Below are 12,298 nucleotides of genomic sequence, written 5' to 3'. Positions count from 1 at the left end.
CACACTTTCAACTGTTCCATAAGTAGACATTATGAAGTAAAAGGGAAAAGGAAGAAGACACTGGGGAGTCTGTAGGGGGCAGAGGTCTTTGAGGTTGTTATTAAAGTATTCCTTTCCTTTTTTATCCCTGTTTTTCCACTCACTGCAAAAACATACATTATATAAAATAAATGAGTCACGGGGATGCCATGTACACCATAGAGAATATAGTCAATAACATTGTAATAATTTTGTATGGTGACAGATGGTAACTAGACTTATCATGGTGATCATTTCGTAGTGTTTAAAAATATCAAATCACTATGCTGTACACCTGAAACTAACATATCGTAAGTCAATTATACTTCAATTAAAAAAATTTTTTAAAGGCACACATTATAGTTATTGCTTTTGTCCATCATTCTTCTGGAAGACAGGTATTGGTAGGGCCGGAGTGATAGGACCATGTGTCTACGTGCAGAAGGGAGACAGGCTGCCCTGGGACATGAGAGGGCCAATAACAGACGAACCATATCTGTTGCTTTTTCCCTGAGATTCTGTAAATCCTGGAAATTATCTTAGTGGTGACTGTTATAGCTGTCAGAAGCATGGAGGCTTTGGCTAGACTGACCGGACTCAAATGCCAGCTTCATCGCTTACAGCTGAATGACTCTGGGCAAGTTACCAAATCTCTCTGTGCCTCAGTTTCCTCCCCTGTAAAATGAGAATTAGAGGTGTGATTATTTTGTGAGGTTGCCATGAAAATTATATATATATATGTGTGTGTGTGTGTGTATATATGTGTGTATATATATATATATATATATACACATATATACACACACACATATATATATATATATTTGTAAATGCTTTCAAGAGTGCCTGGTATTTAAAAAATGATATGTCTTTATTAAATTAACAAGTACATGAAGTAAAATATTGCTCCTCTCCTGAAAACCTTCTAATTCTTCTCATTTCACTCAGAGTAAAATTCAAAGTCTCTCCAAGGGGTGTGTCCTATGTGATCTGTCTGTGTGATCCTTTCTTTTTTTTTATGTGGTCAATGTTATTTATTGCTTTTTTTTTACATCTTTATTGGAGTATAATTGCTTTACAATGGCGTGCTAGTTTCTGCTTTATAACAAAGGGAATCAGTTATACATATACATATGTTCCCATATCTCTTCCCTCTTGCGTCTCCCTCCCTCCCACCCTCCCTATCCCACCCCTCCAGGCGGTCGCAAAGCACCGACCTGATCTCCCTGTGTGTGACTCTTTTTTGTCTGACATCATTTCCTCCATTCCAGCACTCGGCTAGAAGGCATTTTCTAAACCCTTTTGCATAATACGCAGCTGACTTCTGGCTGTGGCATGTGCCCACGACAATGCACCACCGCGATTTCTAGGTCTGGCCGACAGTTCCCAACCATCCCAGTTTTAACACTGAAAGTCCCATACACTGGGAAGCCAATCATTCCCAGGCGAGCAGGGAGTGTTAATCACCCTACCCGTGGCCTGCAAACCCTCTTGTGATTTTTCATACTGTCTTCTACCACCTGCTGGATATCAATGTCCAGGGTGACCTTGAAAGTCACCTGTTGAAGATGACAGAGCCGTCATTAGCCTGGGCTCCTGAGTGAAGCAGACTTAAGTGAACAAAATAAATTTCTGTTCTGATAAACCATTAAGATTTCATTGCATTAGCTTAACCAATAAACTAATTACCACGCTGGTCATTCTGGCCTCCTTCCTGTTCCCTGAACAAAATAAGCATACACTGGCTGTCACTCTGCTTAGAATGCTCTTTTTCAGGCATCTGGACAGCAATCTCCCTCACCTCCGACCATTCTTTGCCTAACTCTTGTTTTCTGTGCCACTTGCTGGACCTGACCCGTTTATTCAAAATAAAAGCGTATTACCCCATTCTCCTCCTCTTTTTTTTCCACAGTATCATCACCTTCTAATTTATACTATATCACTTATCCTCATTTCTTATGTTTACTGTTTATTATCTGTCTTGCCTCCTCCTCAGAATATACGTTTCACAAAGGTTGAGAAATTTGTTTTGAGTACTGTATAGAGTCTAAAATATTTTTGCCTTACACAGAGTAGACACACAATAAATATTTGCTAAATGAATGAATGAATTCAATTTATTTCATTTTCAGAGTTTATCAAGTTGACAGAAATGCAATTAAACCTTAAAACAGCTCTCCTCCTCAAGAAGTAACACATTTCATGGTTTCAAAGCAGCAAATCCTTCCAACCATTTCCAGAATACGATCATGGATTTGAGAAATTCTACACAGGACAATCCTCTTCCTTACTGTTTCACAGTAACCTTTGCTCCTGGTTTGCACCCAAACTTCTCCAAAACAGAGAATCTAAATTGAACATGTCTAAAATCAGATACTTAAGTCTATCAGTGTCTTGGGCCTTGTAATCACCTTTATTACTAGTTAGACTCTGCAGTACCTCAAACCATGTTCTCTACCTTTTTAATGCTATAGCATTAAAGCTGCAGCATACAGCTTACTATGGGCACTCCCTCTCTTTTTGTTTATCTGTAGTCATATCAGTGCTTGCATGTCTCAGTAATGCCAAATGTTTCAAAGAGTGTTAGAGACTTACTCAATATTTACCCTTATAAACTGTAAACTCTTCTGCAAGTTGGAGGCTTAGAATCCTTGAGAAGGATGAAGGGACAACAGAGTCAATCGCTCTCCTATTGTTCCATTATACAAAAATAAAGAACATATTTGTCATTTTTGGTTCCTTGCTTAGAGAAGGTAGTATTATGTACCAGTCTTTTATGGAAATAACTAAAATGCAAAGATCCACAGGTCACATTTTGTGTCTTCTTTCCAAGAAACAGAAGACAAAGTATTACCTATTTCTATGGGCACTCTTTTTGGTTCAAGGTTCTAACAAATCAAGACATATATACACTAATATGTATAAAATAGATAACTAATAAGAACCTGCTGTATAAAAAATAAATAAAATAAAATTCTAAAAAAATAGTATTAAAAAAAAAAGAGGGCTTCCCTGGTGGCGCAGTGGTTGAGAGTCTGCCTGCCGATGCAGGGGACACGGGTTCGTGCCCCAGTCCGGGAAGATCCCACATGCCGCGGAGCGGCTGGGCCCGTCAGCCATGGCCGCTGAGCCTGCGCGTCCGCAGCGGGAGAGGCCACAACAGTGAGAGGCCCGCATACCGCAAAAAAATAAAAATAAAAATAAAAAAGAGAGATTTGGATTTGTCAGGAATAGCATCCCTGAGTGATTGCTTTCATAGTTCACAGAGCTTTTGCATTCAAGGAAATGTTACCACGGAGAAAGTCCTCCATCCACTGATAGGATTGGTATGATTCTAGAAAAGATGAAACAAGCCACCATGGTTAATTTAAGTGTTTATTTATACGCCTCTGAGAACGTTTTCAGAACTACTGTTATCACTGAAGGGTACATATTAAGAGAAAGTGCCTAATTAGAGATTAGTTTTGAAGGACTAGTTACAGATGACCTAATCCAAAAGCTTTCAGAATTAATTTTTTATAATTTATTTTGAATTTATTTCCCTGTGAACTTTTTAAATAAACCCCAAAGTTGACTATGTATCAGGCACTGGGCTAGGTGTTGAGATGATATGGTGAACAAGACTCTGCCCCCTCTAAAGGAGCTTGCAGGCCAGTGGCAAGGATGGGATGAGTAAATAGGAGAATGTAAATCAGTGCCATGGCATGAAAGAGGGAAGTACTTACCAAGTACCTTAATCCAGGTTTGGTTTGCCAGAGGAGACTAGTGATGACAGGTAGTTGAGGGGATGGTGAGTCTGGTGTCACAGGGAAATCGCAAGCCGTTCACTGTGATGGACGGTCGCTGGGGGAGGGAGTGAAGGAGATGTAACCGTGCAGGAGCACATAGGCTTGAGAGGTAGCATTCTGTGCACTGTACAAAGGAGTTTGAACACTATTTGAACATAAGACAAGCCATTAACGGTTATAAGCAGAAGGGTAACACTATCAAATGTGCCCTTTAGAAAGTTTGCTTCTCTGTAAAAAAGTGGAGGGGTTTTAAATGATTTTTAAAAAAACAAACAAAAAACAAAAGCAGAAACTAGAGGCTGAGGGACCTCCATTGACAGGCTTTCCTTGAAGAGGGTCGATGATGGTTGTGGTCTAAATAGTGGCCAAGACACTGGAGGGAAATAGAATACAAGCTGAATGTGTGGATTGGTGGTGACGGTCAACAAGACTGGAAACATTGGAAGAGTTCACGGAACCGGCTCAGGAGATTTTAAAAATTCAAATTATCGGTAGGAGAACTAAAGAGACAGCCATCCTTTTTGCGCTGGCTTCACATTTCTTAATCTTGTTAAAAGGCCAGTTTGGGGGAAAATGATTTCTCTATTTCAGAGGCTTTCAAATTTTTTGTTACAGCCCACAGAAAGAATTATATTTTACATTGTTATGCGCATGTACAGAAAATGGAACCAAAAAAATCCACAAAACAGCAGTCACCCTCGTTACATATACTGTACTCTGATATTTTCAATCCTGCTACCATTTTTATGATCTCTTCCCAACATAGTACATTTCATGATCATGAGTATAAAAGTTTAACTTAAGTAATGAGGAATGCTCTGAGGACATTTGCTTCCTTTGAACTCAAGGTTTTATGCAGGAAAATATGCCGGAAAAAGTTCTGGACTTTGAAATCAACGCTGGATTCACAGCTTACTAATTATTCTGCTTAAGGCAATACCTTCTCCATGAGGACATATGGTAATTCTACGAGCTATGATTTATTAACATTTTCTCCATAGCAGGCATCGTACTAATCTACACCAAAAAAGCAAAACAAAACAACCCGAGGTAAGGATACAATAGTAATACCAAATTAAAGGATTGCTGTCCTGATTAAATGTGATGAGCCCTAGCATAGAATCTGGCACCTAGTAGTTAAAAAAATGAATGAATGAAAAAATATATAATGTGAATCATTTATTAAAACCTTTATGAAACAGGAACTATTTTATTTTTATTATATAGTTTCAAATATTCAAAAGAATACACACACACACACACATGCACAGATGTTTAAAGAATTACACTAGCAAACCATAAACTCATGTACTCGGCAATGAGCTTAAGAAACGATATATTAGTGACACCTCGGAAGCGCCCTGTGTGCTCCTTGCCATCTCATCTTCTTTCTTTCTCCTCAGAAGTAATCACTGCCCTGAATTTTGTGTTCTTCTTTCCCTTACGTTGCTGCATTGTTTTCCCACATTTATATGAATCTTTAAAAATATATTGTTTCCTTTTGCATCATGTTGAAGTTATATCCATGGAATCATTTTGTGTACATTTTTTCTGTGACTTGCTTTTTTCATCTCAGTATTGAGCTTCTGATATTCACCCAAGAGGATACATATAAAAGGAGCTCATCCACATTTAGTGTTTGATACCTCACAATTTGTTTATAAATTGATGGGTTATTTCCAGCTTGTTTTTTTTTATTACAAACAATGGTCCTAAAAAAAATCTTGTACATTCTTCCTGGCACACATATGCATATGTTTCACATATGTGTACACATAACACATATGTTTCTAGAATTGGCAAATATAAAACAGGACTTCCAATTCAATTTGAATTTTAGAGAAAAAATGAATAATTTTTTAACATAATCATGCCCCATACAAAATTGGGATTTACTAATACTGAGATTTGTCATATCTCTGGAATTAAATTTAACTAGGTGTCCTGTACTTTTATTTGCTTAATCTTGCAATCCTATGGAATTCTTATTCTTAGGAGTGGAATTGCTAGGCCACAAGTTGAATCTTTGGGGTGTTGTCAAATGTTTTCTAAAATAGCTGAAACAATTGGCCACACACACCACCACCAGGAGATTATGAGTTCCCATGGCTTTATATCCTCACAGTTATGGAATGAATCATGTCCCCCAAAATTCATATGTTAGAGCCCTAACAACCAATGTAACTGTGTATAGAGATAGCTCCTTTAAGAAAGTAGTTATGGTTAAATGAGGTCATAAGGGTGGGACCCTAGTCCAATAAGATTGACGTCCTTAAAAGAAGAGGAAAAGACATCAGAGCCCTTTTTCTCTCCATACAGAAGAAAGGCCAAGTGAGAACACAGTGAGAAGGTGACAGCCTGAAAGCCAGGAAGAGAGGCCTCACCAGAAATCAGCCCTGTTGGCAGCCTGATCTTGGACTTTCCAGACTACAGAACTGTGAGATAATAAATGTTTGTTGTTTAAGCCACTCAATCGGTGGTATCTTGTTATGGCAGCCCTAATAGACTAATACCTTCATCAATATCTGGCATACCAGACAACTTTGTGACTCTGGTGGTAGGAAATGGTTTGTCTTTGTAATTTTAATGTATGTTCTTCTGATTACCAACAAAGTTAAGCATCTTTTGATATGTTTATGGGCCACTTCTGTGAAGTACCTATCTATGTCTTTGCCCATTTTCTTTTTGAGTTATCTTTTTCCTATTAAATTACTGGATATTAGTCCTTAGGTAATTATACATGGTTCAAATATCTTTTTAAAGTTTGTGACTTGACCTTTCCAGTTCTTGATGGTATCTTTTGATAAACAGAAATTATTAATTCTGATGAAACTGATTTATCTTTTCCTTTACGATTTATGCCTATTTCTCTTGCTTAAGAAATCCTTTCCTAACTTGATATCAAACATATTTTCTTCTAGAAATTTAAAACTTTCTGTTTCACATTTTCACGTTTAAATACATCAGTGATTGATTTTTGTGTATGGTATGAAGTAGGGATTTGATTCACTTATGTTCTATTGTCCCAGCATAGTTTATCAAATGATGTACTCTTTTGCCACAGGTCTACAATGTCTCTTATCTTATAAATCGAGTTTAAATATATGCTCCTATATATCTCTATTTTGTTCTGTTGATCAAACATTCTTTTTCTACTCGACACTAGACAGTTTCTTAATCACTGTAACTTTGTATTAAGTCTTGATAACTGGTAAAGCAAGACCTCCCATCTCGTACTTTTTCTTAAGCAGTCTTGGCTCTTCTGTATAAAATTTAGAATCTTCTTGAAAATTTCCCCAAAGAATCCCTGTTTGGATTTTCATTATGTTGGGCCTATAGATTTGGGAGGACCTTTATGATTTAGAATCTTCATATCCGTGAACACAACCTAACATGCCATTTATTAAAGTCTTTTTTAAAATACTTTTAAATAATGTTATAAAATTTTATTAAATGTTTGTTCTGCATATACTGAGGTCTCGTATCATCTTTCTCCTTTAGTCTGTTAATAAAATGAGTGGTATTTGTAGATTGTCTAATATTAAGCCACTCTTGATTTCCTGGAATAAACTAACTTAGTTATGTTGTACATAAACTTAGTACATAAATTTAGTTATGTTGTACATAAACTAATTTAGTTATGTTGTACATAAACTAATTTAGTTATGTTGTACAATCATTTTTAAACATCACTGGATTTTTCTATTTTTTTACTTAGGATTTTTGCATCTATACTCATGAATGAAATTTTACTATATATTTTTTTTATTCTACTGTTCTTCCCAGGTTTGTGTTACACTAGCCCATAGAATGAGTAGGAAAGTATATTAGTCAGTTTATGTTTTGGTAACAAATAAGCCCTAAATTCAAATGGCTTAAATGTCAAATTTTACTTCTTGTTCACTGGTCTGCAGATCAGCTTCAGCAATACTGGGCTAGGCTGTGCCCAGCTGGATTCTACATGTTTTCTCATTCCAGGACCCAGGTTAAAGAGCAGGCACTCCCTGGGAATAATCTTCACACAGACAAGCCCAAAGTCAATGGGAAAGCCACATGAAGAGAATGGGGATGTATTATCTTATTCTAGGGAGAGAAGGGAAGGTGAGGAACAATACTACAATCTACCACAGGGAGTGTTTCCTTTTTCCTGTGTTTTAGAAAACCTTATAAACTATTGAAATGATCTTTTTCTTGAATGTATGGTGGTGCTTATCCTTAAAAGCATCTGAACCTCGTGTTTCCTTTGTTAGAGGAATTTTAACTATTAATTCAGTTTCTTTGGTGGTTGTGTGTATTTTCAGATTCTATTTCTTCTTGAAGTTCTTTAGGTAAGTCACATTTTTCTAGAAATATATAAATTTCATTTAGCTTTGCAAAATTATTGGAATAACATTGTTTTTAATGTTGTTCAGTTGTTTTTTAAAACTGCTAGATCCATAGCTACGTATGCTTTGTCATTTCTAATGTTACTTGCCTTCCTTCATATCACTATAGGTTTATCTATTTTATTTTCAAATAAAAAACTTTTTATTATGTTGATTCTTTTGATATTATTTTTGTTTCTCAACACACTGAATTTTTTTTTTTTAATTTTTTTTTAATTTTTTTTGCGGTACGTGGGCCTGTCACTGTTGCGGCCTCTCCCGTTGCGGAGCACAGGCTCCGGATGCGCAGGCTCTGCGACCATGGCTCACGGGCCCAGCCGCTCCACGGCATGTGGGATCCTCCCGGACCGGGGCACGAACCCGTGTCCCCTGCATCGGCAGGCGGACTCTCAACCACTGTGCCACCAGGGAAGCCCAACACACTGAATTTTTAACCTCATTTTCTAAAAACACTTGAAAGACATCCTACATGTGATGAGAAGCACTAATTTCACCTCTATTCTCTCTGTATAAAAGATGATGCCCAATTACAGACTAGTGTCCTTTCATGAATATTTCAAGGGTTGGTAAATTTGTTAGTAGATTGAATGCAAATATTTATAGTGCAAATTATCTGCAGTATAATCATCTTCCATGCAGCCTGTAATAATCTTGACACATTTAGGTAAGTTCTTAGGTTAATTAAAAATTCCCAAATGGCCTTTTCTGAAATAAATAGGTACATGTCACAGAGATGTTTCTGTCTGTGCTTGGAACTTTATGATAGGCATATATGTTGTAACACACATAGAGATATGCTTCTTTTTTTATAGTAAATGTCACTTCTCTCTATTATTTCAGTGCTACACAGTATGACAAAATGCATGAGGCAGGAATATTTATAGAATGCAGGTTTTTGAGGGTAATTACTTTGAGATTTTAAAAACACATCGTTGTCTACATTAATAGTGATTGTGTCCACATCATAGAGAACACTACAAATCATATAGCTATCACTAAAGAAATTATCTTTAAAACATTCAAACGTTTTATGGTTCTCTGCTTATTATTCATATTTTGTACATTTTTAAATGTTACAGCTACTCTATGACTCGTTAGTTCGATTTCTTTTCTTCATTATAAAACTTACTTGAGCCATGTGCTATACTATCCTAGCTTGTTCTCATTCTTTTAGATCAAATATTTATATTGAAGGATCTCTTCCTCTTTTTAGTTCCCCAAGTGTATAGTAACTTCAATTAGTATTCTTGAGTTTTATAAAATGTAGAAAATATGAGAGGAATACAAATAAACAGAAGTGTCACAACAGTTAATTTTTTACCTTATACACAGCATGATTTTATTTCTGTTTTGTCTGGCAGAACAGGAAAGATAGGACATGTTATTGTGAGTATTTTATTTTTAAGAAAGTGAAATCAGGGACTTCCCTTGCAGTCCAGCAGTTAAGACTCTGTGCTTCCTCTGCAGAGGGTGCGGGTTCAATCCCTGGTCGGGAAACTAGGATCTCACATGCCACGAGGCAAAAAAATTAAATTTAATTTAATTTAATTTTTTAAAAAAAGTAAAATCAAAGTGAAAGTACACTGTATTTCTCACTTTAACTTACTTTATTGCTAAAATCTAATTATAATCAAGTGATTCATTAAGGATTACCTGATATGTAAATGAGCAATGAAAGTTATTTCAAGTTTTCTTCTATATCTGAAAATAGTTTTCAAAACTCATAATAGATTTTTCCATTTCTGAAACACGTTGAAAATGACAGAATTCAGATTCACAAAGTTGTTTGATAACAAAGTTGAGAAAATAATTTTCCCTGCCAAATTAGCACTTTAGTCTCATCAGAAAGGAAATAATAATGAGATGGCAAATATAGACATATAAATTTAGGGTCCCTGGAGATTTTCTTCTTTTACTCAAGGTGAGCCCTCTTTTTCTAATACAAAACATACAAATTAGATTCTTAGGGATGAAGCAATACGATGTAGAGATTTTTTAAAAAATACACTGGATGGGATAAAAAGAAAATTAGACATTTCAGAAGGAAAGATTGGTGAACTTGAACACATAGCAATAATTCACTTCTGAACCCATACAAATCTGGTTCTATACTCACTTTTCATGTAGACTTTCTCTCCGGGTCATCTCCTTGGTTGCCACTAGTATCCTCCCTCTGTAGGCTTCTCATCCTTCGTGTAAGTATTCTCAAGGCCCCCTCTCTTCTCCTACTTCCTCACTTCTCCCCTCCTTTCCTCACCCTATATGTTCTCCCTGGACAATCTTATGCATGCTCATGCCTTTAATTATAACCTTGCTGTTTATGACTTCCAGATTAATAGCTGACTCAAATGACTTGCCTGTCTCAGATCCATATGTCTAATGTCAATGTCTTCTCCACTTGGAATGCTCTCCAACTCAACATGTACAATAAGGGATTTATCTTCCCCAGAAGCATACCTATGACTTACATTCATTATCTCATATAATGGTACCACCATCATCCATTTACTGAAGCCAGAGACTTGGGAGTTACCCTAAATTTGTCTTTTCCCTTCACTATTGAACGAATCATCAATTTCTATCAGTTCTTCCTTTTATATCAACTCCACTACCACCATTTTCCTACTACTAACATACTGTGGGCCCTCGTCAGTTTTCCCTTATAGGAGAACAACAAGAACTGCCCTATGGTCTTTCTGCTTCAAATTTTACCCACCCCTAGTCATCCCTTCAATTTGCTGCCAGATAACTTTTTATAGTATACAGTTTGGACCATGTCATGGCCCTAGTTCTAAGTGTTTCAGTGGCTCCTTATCACACCAAAAGATGAGATGAAAATGCCTTACCAATGTCTCGCTGCCAAATCCTCTGCCTATCTGCTTGGCATCATCTCCCACCAGTGCTAGTTGCAGAACACCTCATGTTCTCATGCAGCTCTATGCCCACCCATGAAGGACCCTCTCCCTGGACATACTATCTCCATACCCTGACTTCCTACCTCAATATCCCTGAAAATTCCTACTCATCCTTAACTCTCCTTTCAAAAACTTTCTCCATAAAGCTTTCTAAGATTCTGCCAGTCAGCCTTAAGTGCTTCCTTTCCTATACATGCATGTGCTCTTTGAGTTTCATAAGACTAGGTGCAGAAAGAATTCGGTGCAAATAAAATCATGATAAATCAGAGCATGCTTTCTCACCAATAAGATTGTACAGATTCCTAAAGTAGGAGGGGTGGGAGCAGGAAGGAAATCAGAGGAAAAGGAGTTTAGCTACTGGTTAACCTCTGCCATTTGGACTGGGCTCTGGGAGAGAAGAGGAAAGGGTGTGGGGTGGGAAGTGATAACACAATGTCCAGATAGATTTGTAGGATCTGAGAGTAGAGAAGATCAGAGCATCTCCCTCAGGAAAGGAGTAGAACAATGGGAGAGAAATGGCCATATGGTGTATCTCAGCAGACAGGACCACCCAGGATAGAGCAAAACTAGGATGATGGCACTGTGGGTCTGAGAGCTGCAGGCAGATAGGATCTCAGAAAGCCACATAATGTATTTTCAGGCCTCATGAGTCTTGTGGCAGCAAAATTGATTCCTGTGCACCGATGAAGGGCACAGAAGTAGCAAGAAGAGTCACTAGAACTAGGACCCTGACACACTGGAACCAGAAATAATAGATCATGACTCTCATGGGCAAATTGCTTAGAGCCAATTAAGATTTACCCTTGGAGTTGCTTAGGTGTCCAACCTTTTCCTCATCTCCAACTCCAAAGGTAAATTGTAATTGATAGCCAGTCATGGTAGCCACGCCAAGTGATGGTGATTCCACTGGGGGTTCTAGGGAAAGCTTTGATCACTGCTAGGAGGCCCTGAGAAAGACGGTCCCTTTCTGTCTCTGAGCATTGTTGTCTCTTGATTATCTCTGCAACCACTGCTGCCATCTTATAGTCACGAGGCAAGACAGCCTGAGAGCAAAGCTAACGTACAGAGGAGGCAGAGAAAAAGATGAAAAAAGAGGTCCTTTATGATATTGAGCCACTGTATCAACCCTGGAAACTATCCTCCAATTAGCTGAGGTAATATGTTTTCCTTTATTACTTAAACCACTTGGAGT

The 12,298-nt window shown here is 37.3% G+C and overlaps 1 long non-coding RNA gene across 1 annotated transcript in view; it reads left to right on the top strand.

Moving 5' to 3' along the window:
* LOC307175786 overlaps window positions 1-12,298 on the top strand; it is a 48,045-nt gene that overhangs the window by 4,453 nt on the left and 31,294 nt on the right. The window contains exons 2-3 of the long non-coding RNA XR_013824483.1: window positions 6,126-6,243; window positions 7,785-7,907. This is a non-coding gene — a long non-coding RNA (uncharacterized lncRNA). The remainder of the gene's footprint in view (window positions 1-6,125; window positions 6,244-7,784; window positions 7,908-12,298) is intronic.

This window comes from Stenella coeruleoalba (assembly GCF_951394435.1).
Source record: "Stenella coeruleoalba genome assembly, chromosome: 17".
Taxonomy (NCBI): Eukaryota; Metazoa; Chordata; class Mammalia; order Artiodactyla; family Delphinidae; genus Stenella; species Stenella coeruleoalba.
This window is presented reverse-complemented; position numbering and strand designations above follow the sequence as displayed.